General features: G+C 41.9%; 1 protein-coding gene across 1 annotated transcript in view; it reads right to left on the bottom strand.

The window, feature by feature from the left end:
- The window catches only part of GPC6 (glypican 6), a 786,226-nt gene that overhangs the window by 45,218 nt on the left and 725,998 nt on the right, over nucleotides 1-15,010 (bottom strand). The window lies entirely within an intron of this gene.

The following is a 15,010-nucleotide window of genomic DNA, read 5'->3' on the forward strand; positions in this document are numbered from 1 at the left end:
AGTTAATTGTAGAGGTTGTTCTCTGTTGAACGGAGGTACAGATATGGGATGTTCAAAATTTTCTTTCCTGGGTGCTCAAAACATCTCTGTTTAGACTGTGAAGTTTACAGTCTGAAAAACTCAGCTATATGTATATGTGATATACCTGTATGATACAAATATACAAATATATCTATACTTTTATGTAATGAAAACATTCAGATAAAGACATCCCAGATGCTCCAAATGCTTGTGGTTTAACATAACATCTTGCATAAAAATAATGCTCCAGCATAGCTGTGGTGCATCACAAATAAAGAGCTTGTATTAATCCCTCAACAGTGATCTCCCAGACAACATATTTCAGTTTTTATTAGTATAGGTAAATATCAACTTAATTTTGCATGAGGGGACACATTAAATATGCTTTTTCTTTGGAAAAAAGTCCAAGAGATAACAGACTTTTTACCTGCAATGAATGCTGTTGACCCATACTAGTTCACTTTTTGATCAGTTCAAGTTTAATTTAATGGGAAAATTCCTCAATTTTTAGATAATGGTTTTGAATGAAAATGCATTTGAGCCAGTTTGAATGTAAATCACAAGCCATGTGTGGGACAACCAGGGGATCAGGCCCAGCCAGCACAGGTTCATGGAAGGAAGGTCCTCTTGACCAACCTGATCTCCTTCTAGGACAAGGTGACGCACCGAGTGGATGAGGGAAAGGCTGTGGATGTGGTCTACCTGGACTTCAGTAAAGCCTTTGACACTGTCTCCCATGGCATTCTCCTAGAGAAACTGGTGGCTCATGGCTTAGACAGGTGCACTCTTCGCTGGGTAAAAACTGGCTCGATGGCCGAGCCCAGAGAGTTGTGGTGAATGGACTTAACTCCAGTTGGTGGCCAGTCACGAGCGGTGTTACCCAGGGCTCAGTTTTGGGGCTGGTCCTGCTCAATATCTTTATCAATGATCTGGATGAGGGGATCAAGTGCTCCCTCAGTAAGTTTGCAGACAACACCAAGTTGGGCGGGAGTGTTGATCTGCTGGAGGGTAGGAAGGCTCTGCAGAGGGACCTGGACAGACTGGATCAATGGGCTGAGGCCAACTGTATGAGGTTCAACAAGGCCAAGTTCCGGGTGCTGCACTTGGGTCACAACAACCCCATGCAACGCTACAGGCTTGGCGAAGAGTGGCTGGAAAGTTGCCCAGAGGAAAAGGACCTGGGGGTGCTGGTTGACAGCCGGCTGAACATGAGCCGGCAGTGTTCTCAGGTGGCCAAGAAGGCCAACGGCATCCTGGCCTGTATCAGAAATAGTGTGGCCAGCAGGAGTAGGGAGGTGATCGTGCCCCTGTCCTCAGCACTGGTGAGGCCGCACCTCAAATCCTGTGTTCAGTTTTGGGCCCTTCACTACAAGGACATTGGGGTGCTGGAGCGTGTCCAGAGAAGGGCAACGAAGCTGGTGAAGGGTCTGGAGAACAAGTCTTATGAGGAGCGGCTGAGGGAACTGGGGTTGTTTAGCCTGGAGAAGAGGAGGCTGAGGGGAGACCTCATCGTGCTCTACAACTACCTGAAAGGAGGTTGTAGCGAGGTGGGGGTTGGTCTCTTCTCCCAATAACTAGCGATAGGACGAGAGGAAATGGCCTCAAGTTGCGCCAAGGGAGGTTTAGATTGGACATTAGGAGAAATTTCTTTACTGTAAGAGTGGTCAGGCCTTGGAACAGGCTGCCCAGGGAAGTGGTTGAGTCACCAACCCTGGAAGTATTTAAAAGACTTGTAGATGAGGCGCTTAGGGACATGGTGTAGTGGGTATGGTGGTGTTGAGTTGATGGTTGGACTGGATGATCTTAGAGGTCTTTTCCAACCTTAATGATTCTTTGATTCTATGATTCTTTTATTCTATGATTCTTTTTAAATAATTTGTGTGTGAGAAAATGTACATGTATGATAAAATGAAGTACTCACAGCTTTCCGATCCTCTGTAGAGGAATGAGTACAGAGGGATTTAATCTTAGTACTACTCCTTTCACCTTGACACATCACTTATGCCATCTCTGTAACAACAACCAGGAAATCTAGATAAAGTCCTACTAACAAGGAAACACTAGCACTACTTTTCTTACATTCTATGACAGGTGGTATAGAAAAGAAATGTTTTCATTTAAAATATGATTTGCACCAGTTTTCTTTCACACAAATCAGCTAAGGTCCATAAGGGAGAAACAACTTGGATTTTATTTTAACCAGATTCATAATCCATGAATAAATTACTGCCTTGTAACAGTGTAAGAAATCAATCTAATTCTGTGTCAACCTGCTGCTCACACACAGAGAGCTCCCTGTGCAAACACACCCCAGTGAAGCTGAAGGCTACTTGCAGCGTGAAAGCCAGAAGTGCCCTGGGCTGGCAGCTGAGCACCCTCGTGCTTCAGAGAAACACTAATAAGAAAATGTTGTTGAATTTCTCGAGGTCTGTGGTGAATAACAGCACACAGTGCTTCTTTTCTTGGGGGAATATGACAGGATTCAGAGTTGCCTGGCCCCAGCAGAGAGATAATTGCTGTAATTCATTAGAGAGGCTCATTTCCATTTTTCATTACTGGAGCAAAACTTTATCAACTGTGCTGAAGGGAATGGGAGCTTTTGTTTCCTGAGGCAGCATATATAATCATTTCAATTCAAACAACCAGTTGAACCAGCCTATACTGGTCATTACATTTCCTGTCTTCTTCCTGTCATTTTGTAGTTTAATTTCTTCATCAACTTGATCCTAGTTTTACATGCTCTTTCAATTTCTCTGTCTTGAGGCATACAGCAGGTAAACTCATTGGCGGTGATCAGTTAGCACAGTTTCTACAGGCTCCTTTTTAGAATAGCCATCTAACATTGATCCTACATAATTTATTTTTCAGCCGTGCAAAGAGAATACTTTCACACTGGGAATGACTTCAAACTATGTCCTATTTTAAGATAAGCTCATTTATTTTCCCCATGCCCTTGCCACATTTGCTGATCAAAAGCACTTACATCTAAACAAATTTTGTTTCTTACAGATGCTTTGCCTGTCTTATTTTATCCTACAGTAGAACTGCTCGTGAAGCTGAATTTATAACTCAGCTACTGTATGCATAGCTACGGCCTGTGATGGAAAAAGCAAAGGGTTAGAACTCCACTGCAGGTTCAAGAGGAAGGCAAAGCTGTGTCAAAAGAGTTACAAAAAGAAAAAAAGAAAGAAAGGAGACTACAGGTTACATCATTAAAATCCAGGAGAACTTTACCATTGTGACTATAACTTCTTTAAGATTTGGCTTACAATATGCAAGCAGACAAGCCAAAAGCTGTTATTCAAACAGCAGAAATAGAGAACTGGAAAGGTGCAAGGTACCACAGCAATCAGTAGACTGCTCTCAGAGCAATCCTTCGGCAAGTTTGTCTCTAGCTGGGAGTGACATTCTCCAGGACTCTTGGCTGAACCATGCAGACTTACAGACGTGTTCCAGCTTCTGCAGTGTTATGCATCAAAGCAAGGAGATACCCAGCTATGATTTTTTTTTTTTAAAGCTGCACTTCAGAATGCAGTTCAGAATCAGCCCAAACTGGCGTACTTCAATTTTCTGAACATTTGAAATCTGTAAAATACAGCTGCAATTCGACCTGAGATCGCAGACTAGGTCAGAAGCTTACTGTACTTCAGTTATTTGCTTATTTGTGTTTCTAGTCCTGACCAAAAACAGATAAAGAAGAAACATACAAGAAAAATCTGCCTTATTCATATCTCCTGCCTGCTTTTCAAAGGAAATATGATTTGATGGACAACGGCTGGTATGGTCAGGATCTGAATTAATTTCTGACTCAAGTTCTTGGTGCAAAAGCGATGTGTTTATACAGTTCTTAGATTAATAGATCCTTCATCTTGTCAGGAACCCTAAAAAGGATTGTATCCATAAAAATAAGTAAGAAAAAGGTCCCATTATTTTTTCAACACACAAATGTTTGAATTCAATAAAGTGTGGGAGAAAAGGTAGAGTCACTTTTCATTTTATCTGAACTGGCTTACCCCTCCTCCTTTTATGTTGACATGCTTCTTGGGTTCAATTATTTTCAGAAGATATAACTTGCCTCACATTTTCCCACAGATGGCTTCCAGCCCTTTAAGAAATGTACTATGCAAGCCAAATCTCTGCGATGTTTACACTTCCTTTCAAGGTGGTTTTAGCAACTTTATCTCATTTTATTTTCCTACTTAGGAAAACTTGGCAAAATATCAAAAGAAAAATGTGCAGATGAGTGCTCTTCATGGAAACTAGATGGATGCTTAGTACCTTCCCAAACCAGGCTCACCTTGGGCTTTCTGATTAGCTTCTTGAAATTCAAATTCATTTGATGCCCGTGGATCCTTTCAGGATTAGTACCTCTTCTGACAAAAAGCAAAGTTAGCTCAAGCTGTCTGGTATGATGCACCCCAAAGGCTAAAAGCTGGTGATCGTGTTGGTGAAAAGCACCTCTTGGTTTTCCTTCTGTATTCATAAGTGGGCTACCCAATGCTCATGAGTTTGGCCTCCCTCCCCTGAATTTGCAGTGCAGAGTAGCAGCTTACTCCCGTGGCGGCAGCCAGCATGGCGTGCTTTGCACTCGGAGCTGTAGGAAATATTTACCAGGCTGCAGTGCTATGCTGCCGTCCCTTATCATATAGGCCAGCAGGCGCAGGGCACTAGGCACCTTCTTGCACTGGCTGTATCGTCATGGCCTTTCACACCCAAAGCCTACAGGTGTACATATAGGAAAAAGTAAAAACTTTACTGCTTGCCCTCCTTGGCTGCTGGGGATAGAAGGAGACAAGAACACCCTCTGTGTTCCCAAGCAAAGACCTCAAGAGCTTTGATGTTCCCTGAACCTGCACGTAAGCATACAGCCAATTCCCAGAACTGAAATTCCTGGCTACCTCGAACCTCGCTGCCTGCATATTCACAACATGGGGAAATCTGTCCCGGCCTCGCTGTACTGTTCCCCTTCTCCCTGTGCTCCAGGGCATCCTCGGTGGAAAATCCAGCACCTTTTTCTGCATCACTTTCTTGGTGGCTGTCATACTCCATTGTCGTGGTTTAACCCCAGCCAAGTAAATAAACCCTACACAGCCCCTCCGGTGGGATGGGGGAGAGAATCGGGAGGGCACAAGTAGGAAAACTCCCGAGTTGAGATAAAAACAGTTTAATAATTGAAATAAAATGAAGTAGAACAGGAAGAATAACAATGAGAACATCAATAATAACAGAATATACAAAGCAGACGATGCGCCATGCAACTGCTCACTGACTGCCGACCGCGTGTCACAAACGGGGGCGAGCCCCCCCCCCCCACCTGGTTTTTATACTGAGCATGATGTCACATTGTACAGAATATCCCATTGGCCAGTTGGGTCCACCACCCCAGCTGTGTTCTCCCTCCCCGGTGCAAGCACCACCCAGCATCAGCCAAAGCATCAATGGGCCATCAACGCTCCTTTCACACCGAACCCAAAACACAGCACACCCCCCAAGCTACTGGGAAGAAAGTTAAGTCTGTTTCAGCTGGAACCAGGACATCCAAGAAACAAGTTTTTTGCTAGTCTAACATGGATCCCCACATTGGCCCATGAAAATCATGTTGCCTTTCTCCTTCACAAACCACCACCCAGCCATAGACAGGTATGGTAAAACAAAGTGAGTGTAGGTTCCTGGAGGCTATAAATGATGACGTATGAAAGAGAATTAGGACAATTCAATTTTCCTATGCAGGGCTGACCCCCCTAAGACTAAGTAGAGAAGAAAAAGTGCTTTGACTAAGCAAATACGATATGGTAGTCACATAAGCAATAGAGTAAACCATATGGAATATCAGAATCTTATTTAAATAAACATACTTTCTAAACCAGAAAAAACATTTAAATATTCACAATAAAAATTTAAAATACTCCTTGCTCTGCCTCATCTCCTCATTTTCCTCTGTAATTCCTTTATACCAATGTATTACGCCTATGATTTCCATCTGACAGACCCTTTCCCTATTTACCTCTAGATGAACTTCGATCTGACTTTTAACAGCTGCCTAAAGATCCATAGTTGGGATTCTTTGCTCCATCTGGTTTCTGATAACAGGCAAAGCTTGATTAACTTATCCTGATAAGTTACTATGGCAACTTCCACTAGTGCAGCGAGAGTGAAGCATTCACAGATATGTTCTTATCAGTGCACATTTCCCTTGACTACGCAATTTAATCCATTAAAATTAAATGGTGAATTGTACAAAGGAAGGCTGAGCCTTGGACTCCTTGCTGGAAGTTTGTCATTAGCCTGGATTATAGTGTGAGTATTGCTTTCTTTGTTAGCAAACACTTCAGCAAGCCAACAGCTAGTGGAGTAAGGTCTCAAAACCAGGTAACATTACATTCAGAAGTGCAATAAATCCTAAAGAGAACCTTAGTGTTGTTAATCCTGTTATTTGGCACTATTAATAACACATTCCTGACTGGTGTAGAGCATGGCTACCTGAACAAGTGCAAAGCAAATTTGGATTTTCTAAGCGTCAGACACTCCGGTGCTTCAAATGGGGAAAAAATATGTAGGTGTGGGTCTAAACTCAGCTGTGTGGTCAACATGCAGCAGCTGAGCCCTTCATAGAATCATTAAGGTTGGAAAAGACCTCTAAGATCATCGAGTCCAACCATCAACTCAACACCACCATACCCACTACACCATGTCCCTAAGCGCCTCATCTACACGTCTTTTAAATACCTCCAGGGATGGTGACTCCACCACTTCCCTGGGCAGCCTGTTCCAAGGCCTGACCACTCTTTCAGTAAAGAAATTTCTCCTAATGTCCAATCTAAACCTCCCTTGGCGCAACTTGAGGCCATTTCCTCTCGTCCTATCAGTAGTTACTTGGCAGAAGAGACCAACACCCACCTCGCTACAACCTCCCTTCAGGTAGTTGTAGAGCGCGATGAGGTCTCCCCTCAGCCTCCTCTTCTCCAGGCTAAACAACCCCAGTTCCCTCAGCCGCCTCTCATAAGACTTGTTCTCCAGACCTTTCACCAGCTTCGTTGCCCTTCTCTGGACACGCTCCAGCACCTCCATGTCCTTCTTGTAGTGAGGGGCCCAAAACTGAACACAGAATTTGAGGTGCGGCCTCACCAGTGCTGAGGACAGGGGCACGATCACCTCCCTGCTCCTGCTGGCCACACTATTTCTGACACAGGCCAGGATGCCGTTGGCCTTCTTGGCCACCTGGGCACACTGCCGGCTCATGTTCAGCCGGCTGTCAATCAGCACCCCCAAATGAAAGCACCCCTTCCTGAAAGCCCAGTAAGTTCACTTGCATTTGCTGGAGAGCTTCTAGAGTGCGTGTAGCCATCTGTCAGGGTGCAAAGTTTGCTCGTGTCCTTAGCATCCACTGAGTACCAGCAGATTATGGCTCATATCCCGGAGTGAGAAGGCAGCCTTGGTCATTTGGTCCAGGAGGCCAAAGTTAAATCTTTAGGTGGTTATAAGACACAGAAATATCTTGGTCAGATCTTCTTTCTTACAATGATGTCCTTCTAATCTCTGTTTTCTCTCTGATAAAGTGAACGGCTGAGAGAGGCAAGAGAGTGTTTTAGCATGGGGATGAGTGGCCTTGAACTGATTATGGTGCCTTTGCCACAGGGAGACATTAAGGAACAAATGACATTGAAGAATATGTCCCTATATATCATTAACTATTTTCTAGATTTCTGAGAGTGTTTGCCAGCCGTGTTATTTCACATTTTAGCACAGAAATAAATCAGCATTACAACCTGGGAAATAGGAGTTTTTAAAAGTGCTTCCACAACTAGCTTGAGAATTCCAGGGGTTTTGTCCCAGGACATTACCAAGTCAATTTGCAGCTGGTCACACTTCTGAGTGAGCTGCTGCGTGTTTCACAGGCAGTGCTTTTCCTCCAATCAATACTTTTCCTATCTGTCTATATCCAGCTGATTTCATGATAAAAGAGATTTTTAAGGGACTCAGTTTTGCCACATTGATTTTTATTAAGCAAGGGATGACTTGATGAAAAGTGTGATGAAGCTGGGACTCTCTCTGCAGGCAGAGGGGAGCTGAGTTCATAATTTTCCATCTAACAACAAAGGTCTTTACCTGGGTGAACCCTAGCTGGCCTGGGAATAAGAAGCTGGGTGGGATTGAGACAGGACATTTAGCTGTCCTCTTTTCTTTTCCAACACTGTGGGCATTATAATCTGGGAGAGATGGGTTGCAGATAAAACCACCCATGGTTTTCCAGTCCCATCACTACTTGTGAAAGTGCCCTGTACCTCACGAAGAGGAGGGTATTCACAATCTCTGGGAGTCCTGTACCCTGGACAGCATTGCTTCTCTACTACTCTGCTCTTGGAGGTGTAATCTGAACTGAATTGCCCGAGCACAAGTGACAAGGGGAAGACTATGTCAACTTTCTCCTCTTTCTCTTGTGGGGCAAACAGGTTTACCAATTCAGACTTTGTTAACTGGGATATTATAAAGATCATTCTTTACAGAAACAGCTGATTGATTTTTCTGGATCACTTCGTTCCCATAATGCAAATGGATGGTTAGAAAATCGTACAGAGACAATGCGCAATGACTGCGAACCCTGCATCTTCTACTTCAGAAGAAAAGAACGCCTGAAAGAAAGATCTCATTAAGGTGTTCAAGAGAGGAACGTACTTTTAATGTGTTCAATGCCTAGCACAGGGTGACCCCTTGTTGCCAAAACAAATGAAGTAGAAATACCATCAAGGTGTATGATAATAGTTTCACAGTCTATCCAGGTTTGTAGACCGTGAGCTCCATAAGACAGTCTAAGAACAAAATTCATCTCACATGACACCAGCGTCCACGTCCGAGCTATGAACTCTTCTTCTGCAGTCAATGGTGAGAAACAGGAACTGAAGGGTGCAAGTGCATCTTAATCCAATAGAGATTTTTAAAGTAGCTCAGATCAACTGTACCCTGAAAATGCCTATTTCTCTCAGTAAAGGATACATTATTTGGCTAGCTGTAGGGTTAGATACCTCAATTTGGTCAACCGGATTCCATTTGAATGAATAACAGTTGAAAGGATTTTTGTGTACATATTATTTCTAAGATTATAAATGTTCTCTGATTTTTAAGCCCATTAACATTCAGTGTGAGATCATGGAAAAGGAAGTTTCTTTCAGGTTCATTTATTATGCAGTGAATTTTTTCCTATAAGTGATTGCTGCTTTTTTCAGCAGAAGAAATGCATTTCTCAAATTCCTGTTATTTCTGCATATATATCACACTTCTAATACATGAGCACTGAAGGTACGTTATATTAAAAAAGGCAATGCACTTCAAGCAATTAGCTTTTTACTTTAGTCGCTGTAGCAGTTACTTAGGTAACACAGTTGTTATTATGTACTGGAAATTTTTATGGGCTTGAATGTTTAAGGAGAAAGCTAACTTTTATTCCAGTCTATTTTCATTTGGGTTCTTATATAGTATTTATGCTGTCCAAATATATAATAGGAAAGCAAAATTCCCAGCATCTTAAAGCAAAGGCAATTATCCTAGGGACTGTTAAGAGCTGGTTGTGTATCAGCAATGTGGTTTGCTCCCATACAAATGAATAGCAATGTCAGTTGTCTGTCAGGCTCTGGCAGTGAGTGAGTCTTGCCTGAATTTAAAAGCTCTCAGTGTGGGTGTTGACATATGAACTGGTGTCAAAAAACCCCACCACAGACAGTGGAGACCTGGAGTGGGATTCAGTTGCCTGCACACAGGTATCCACTGCCTTTGGAGGCCTTCCCTCTCTTCCACATGCCAGTACAGGTTTCCAGTAGGTCCTGCACCATACCTGAGACCCTCATGTGAAGGACCTAGATGCCTCTCTCTGGACAGCCTGTGACCTCTTAGTCAGTGGAGTCTAGGGAGTTATTCAGGTGGCCAGCTGCCTCATTTTGGTCTAATTTAGGATCTTATGAGTAGCTCCTAGATCCCTCATTCAATATAGAAATAAATGAATCTAATGCCATTTTGCAGCACTCTGAAGCACCCAGAAGACTGAAGAACTTCTGTAAGGCCCTTATCACATCTCTTAGCTCCTTGCAGATGCCTAGATAGTTCAGGGCATCTCACTTAGCACGAGGCACTTGTGTTTTAGCAAGTGAATTCTGCCTGTTATTGACCACCTTGACTATGTCTCTATTGCCACCATGGGAGATTAACAAACCCAGCTCCACAGAGTACCTGTATTGTTGACATTAACTAAGACACAGTGAATTCCATTTCTTATGTACCAGAAATGACATGTACATGACATACATTCAGTGCAGAAGCAGCAAAACTCAAGAAAACCAACAGAGATATGTACACAATGGTCGTTTATGATTGTTGCCACCAGATCGCAAAGCCACCAGAACACGGTGAACTTGTGAGCATCTACTCAGTTCCCAGTGAGTACACCCAAGTCCTAAATTCTAATGGCCTCAGTCACCTTCACTTTGGTAGGGCTAATTGTGGAGAAGTCAGGTATTGACTGCTCAGCAGGGGTTAATCTAACTCAGCTCTAGCCCTCTGTAAGCTAAATGTCTTGTCAAGCCCGAAGTTCTTCATAGCTGACAAAGAAATATTGGCACTTCCAGGGAGCTATTCATGCAATGTCTCGCCGATGTCTACATCAGACTGGGAATTACTCTCTGAAAATGCCTGTTTTCTTAACCAACTGTGGAGGGAGTCCATACTACTAAGTCCTAATCCTGTAGCTGGAGTTCTCTCTTACTGTGTACCTCAGTACACGCCAGTGTCCAGACTGGCATCTGCTGAAGCATCTTGCAGGTATTCTGTTTTCCACAGTGACTAAGTATCTGGAGTGGTAATATGGGAACTATGCATTTTGTCCTAATGTAGAGCTGTGGTGCTGCTAGGGGCTACACCCAGACCTAGAATCCAAAAAGTGCTGCTGGGTCTGCTAACAGATGCACAACCTTAGACTTGTCCTTAGTTGATGATGGATAAAATTAGACACAATGAATCCTTTCCTTCCCCCTTCCTAAGCATTATTAAATGTCTTAGCTTTCCCATCAACGAATATCTGTAACTAGCCACTCAAGCTTTGCTGTTTACAGGCAGCTGCATTATAGAAGCATTCCGTATTGCTATCCTAACAACCTAGACTGATACATTGATATGATTGGGGGATGGGAGATAAAAGCAGGAGGAAAATATAGGAAATCTTTCCTAATGTAAAATATTTGGTTTTGACTAAAGAAAGTTCACAAAAGGGTCACTGTTTGTATGAAGGTAAACCTTTTTAGTTCTTCTATTTTACCTCCCCTCTAACCACTAGTAATACACATAGAAGTCCATAAAGTGTCAACTTCTGTCTATTACAACCAAAGAAAAATGTATGAGATGTTTGGCTTGGGAAATCAGTTTTCAGTCTGCTGTAACCTACTATTTGTTATAAGTGGAGTCCGGCATTGCACACTCTTGTTATGAGTTCACAATATATCTGTGTGCTGCAGTCTAGCAAAATAAAAATAGCTGCAAAAGGCTGGAGAAAACTAATTGCCAGTAAAGTATAACACATATTTTTCTTTGGAGAGTGAGAATCACTATTTGCCATTAATTCAGAAATTACCAAAGCTTTAATTTCTCTGTCAGTATCCACATTTGTGCACAACTAACTTTGTTGCTGAAAAGACATTTTATGGTCTGTAGTCACTTGCACAAAAGGATCCTCTAATTCTCTAGTGGTAAATGAACTGGTGATATATTACAAAATCCATTTTTTATGGAAACCTAGAACTTGTTGGTTGTACTCACATTAACAATGCAAGAATTCATCTCAGTGTAACACCTTCCAGGCAGGTAGTCAGTCATCGTTGTTACTGTCATGTTACTTGGAAGCATCTAAATGAGCATGGTTTATGCACTGCCAGTGGGGATACAAGCCCTGCTACCATATTTTTAAACCATATTTTTTCTTTTAATATCGTGTCAAAATGCTAAAGTGCAGAGGATGTTTATACAGTCACTATCTTTCTTTAGCATTAACAACATTAAGAATTCACTTTTCCTTCTGCACAGATTCATGCACAGACATGTGAAATGAAATGTGAGTTATCTTTCAGCTGAAAGAGCAGTGTTGATGTATTTCCTGCTTAGATTCATCTTCCAGAGGCTGATAATACAAACTTTCTGTATATTGGAAAAAAACCCCTAGTCTTTATTGAGCAGAAGCTAAAACATGAAATGGAAGGATTTTAATCCAGATTTACAGGGGGGAATTGCCATTGAATAAAACTTGTGCAGCCTCCGAATGAACTGTATTTGTTGGAGACTAGCCATCCTTCTAGGTACCTGATGATCCCATGATGATGAGTATGATTAGAAGTATGATTGGATCTACCAATCAATATATTTTATAGACCAAAATCTCCTTTGTGTGCATTTGATTCATAGAGCTTAACTCCAAAGCCCAGCATTTCAGTTACATTTAGACATCTACAAATTGGATGTCTGAGCTAATCATCCAGATTCTCTTCATGCTCCGTGGGGAGAAATGGGTAATTCAGAGGGTAATTCAGACTCTTGTAATCTCCAAGTGAGTATCTTAAGCAAGGTCTGGAAGTGCCTAATTCTGTTCATCAATTAGTAAAGGAATGAGGTGATAGCTCAGACTTTGATAGCGACATTAGAAACATGAAAAGCTAGGGCAAATAAATCCCACTTCATGTTAGTCTGGTTTGATATGACACAGATGTGCAAACTTTAGCCTATATATCTTGCTTTTCTTTACCCTAATAGCCAAGCTCAGGAATCACATAATCTCTCAATGTACAACAGCTGAAGACCCGTGACTATGCCATTTCTTTGTCTTACCGTGTGCAGACAAGTCTAGTAATCAGGAGTGGATTCTGCCTGCAGGTTTTGTATTCCCTATCTCTGTAACACGGATACATAATACCATTCATACCCCTAAGACTTTCCTGGAAATGAGATGATGACTCTCAGTGGATCTTCACACCCATCAGGTAAAGGAAATTCAACTAGTACTAACAAGTACATTTTTAGAAGATGTTCAAGCAGGCACTGTGTTCAATGAGACAGGCAACACATCACTCTTCAGGCAAGGCAGACACTGCATGGTAATCAAGATTGTGCATTTTTTTGGACAACTAATTAAGATTGTCCAAACTGTCTTTCCTGTTACTGTTAGAAGACGGTCTTTCCTTGCTTATACTAAGCAGGGTCCGAACTGCAGGCAGACCCATTCCACCTGAAGACAGAGGCAACCACTGTAATAAAGCTCTTTCTTAGTAACCACCTCACGCGCATTAGGAATGCAATGCATCAGATACAGCAGCATGCAGAACCATTCAGTTGGGGGATGGAATAACATCACTGTTTTTAAAAACAGGACTCTGGCAGGTCTCCCAGGGGGGTTCTGACAGCCACCATCATTCATCTGCCTTTGCCACCTGAAACTGGTATTAACCGTGAAGGAAAAAGTGATCGCACAGACTTAAACTTACTTAGATATTGCTGTGACACAGAAACTGAGAATAAACAAAACCTGACACTAAGCAAACACCTATTTTTGGAGAACCAAGCAAATCCTAAAACTGACACCAAATGACCACGATAAATGTTGTAAAACATATTTATTCATTGTGCAAATTATATCCAGACAGCTAATAAGAAACAGGACTCTGTTTAAACACACAAAACCTAAACCTGGAGGAGCTGTACACCTGATGTTTTACAGGGGTTGTCTGCTGATTAACATCACACAGGGTGAAATGGCACATCCAACAGCACCGCATCTAAGGGTTGCAGGGGGAGTAGCCTGTGGGAAGTCAGTGGGCTTCTAAAACACCTGCATGAGCCTGTCATCTTCACTCTTAAGAGTGTGACCAATACCTCCTGAGCTATGAAGTCTTTTACAGGTTCATTGTTTTTATCTTTCCCTATGGCCTCTGTACGCAGAAGGTGTTTGAAAAATTAATCTCGGTATTTTAAACCCTCTAAGATTTATACCTACTGGATTTTATTCTAGGGCCTCTTGAGAAATAAAATGTTGAGAATAAACATCCTATCTCAGGAAAATTGTGCTATCGCTGCATATATTTAACATTTCTAGACTCTGGATTAAATGGATTCTAAGAAAACTGAAACATAAACTCCACTTTCAGGAGTGCCCCAGAGTATTCCCTGGGCAATTCAGATCAATGTCTTCACAGTATACTGTCCTGTTAATTTTAGTCTTTTATAGCTAAAATGCAAAGCAGATTCTTTTTTTTTTTTAATCATATTTTCTACTTCATGTATTTTTGGAGCACTGGGAAGGAATTGTTCACAACAGATTTGTTAGGTTACTATTGCATTTTTTTATTGTAACAAAAATCATTACACAATGGAATAAAAAAAAATTAAAGATATGACTGAATGGACACTTTAAATACATCCCACTTTATTCCTAAAAAAAAAAAAAAAATTCAGGATCTTTTGCTCCTGGAAATTGAGACTTTATTTACTTTTATTTTAAGGAAAGCACGAGGAAAGATAAAAGAACATTTTCCTACTAAGTGTGACATGATATATTCCCATCCCCAAGGTAAAGAGCATGAAAGGTTTTCTTTTTCAGAGTGGTGCATGCTCGTCCACTTATCTATGCAGCCACTATACTGTACTTGAATGTAAATCACTTGCAAAATGCCACGGCCAATTTCTCAGTTGCCTACCTCCATAGTATGCATGTGCATTATGTATTATATGGTTAATAGTGCATCATCTCCCTTGTGGAAAATCAAGAAAGCTTCCATGTCCTCCTGAAAGAAAATGTGGAATTATTTTATACACGTCCAGCCAGGTCAGGCTGCAGCATGTTCTCGGGAGAAATTCCAGCTGAATTAAGGCAGCACTGTGCTGTACGGTGATACAGAGGTACTTGAGGCAGCTCAAGCGCAGGAAGTAGTATGGCTATATCAGCATGGTGGTCTCTGTAGACTAATTA

This window comes from Calonectris borealis, chromosome 1 (genome assembly GCF_964195595.1).
Source record: "Calonectris borealis chromosome 1, bCalBor7.hap1.2, whole genome shotgun sequence".
NCBI lineage: Eukaryota > Metazoa > Chordata > Aves > Procellariiformes > Procellariidae > Calonectris > Calonectris borealis.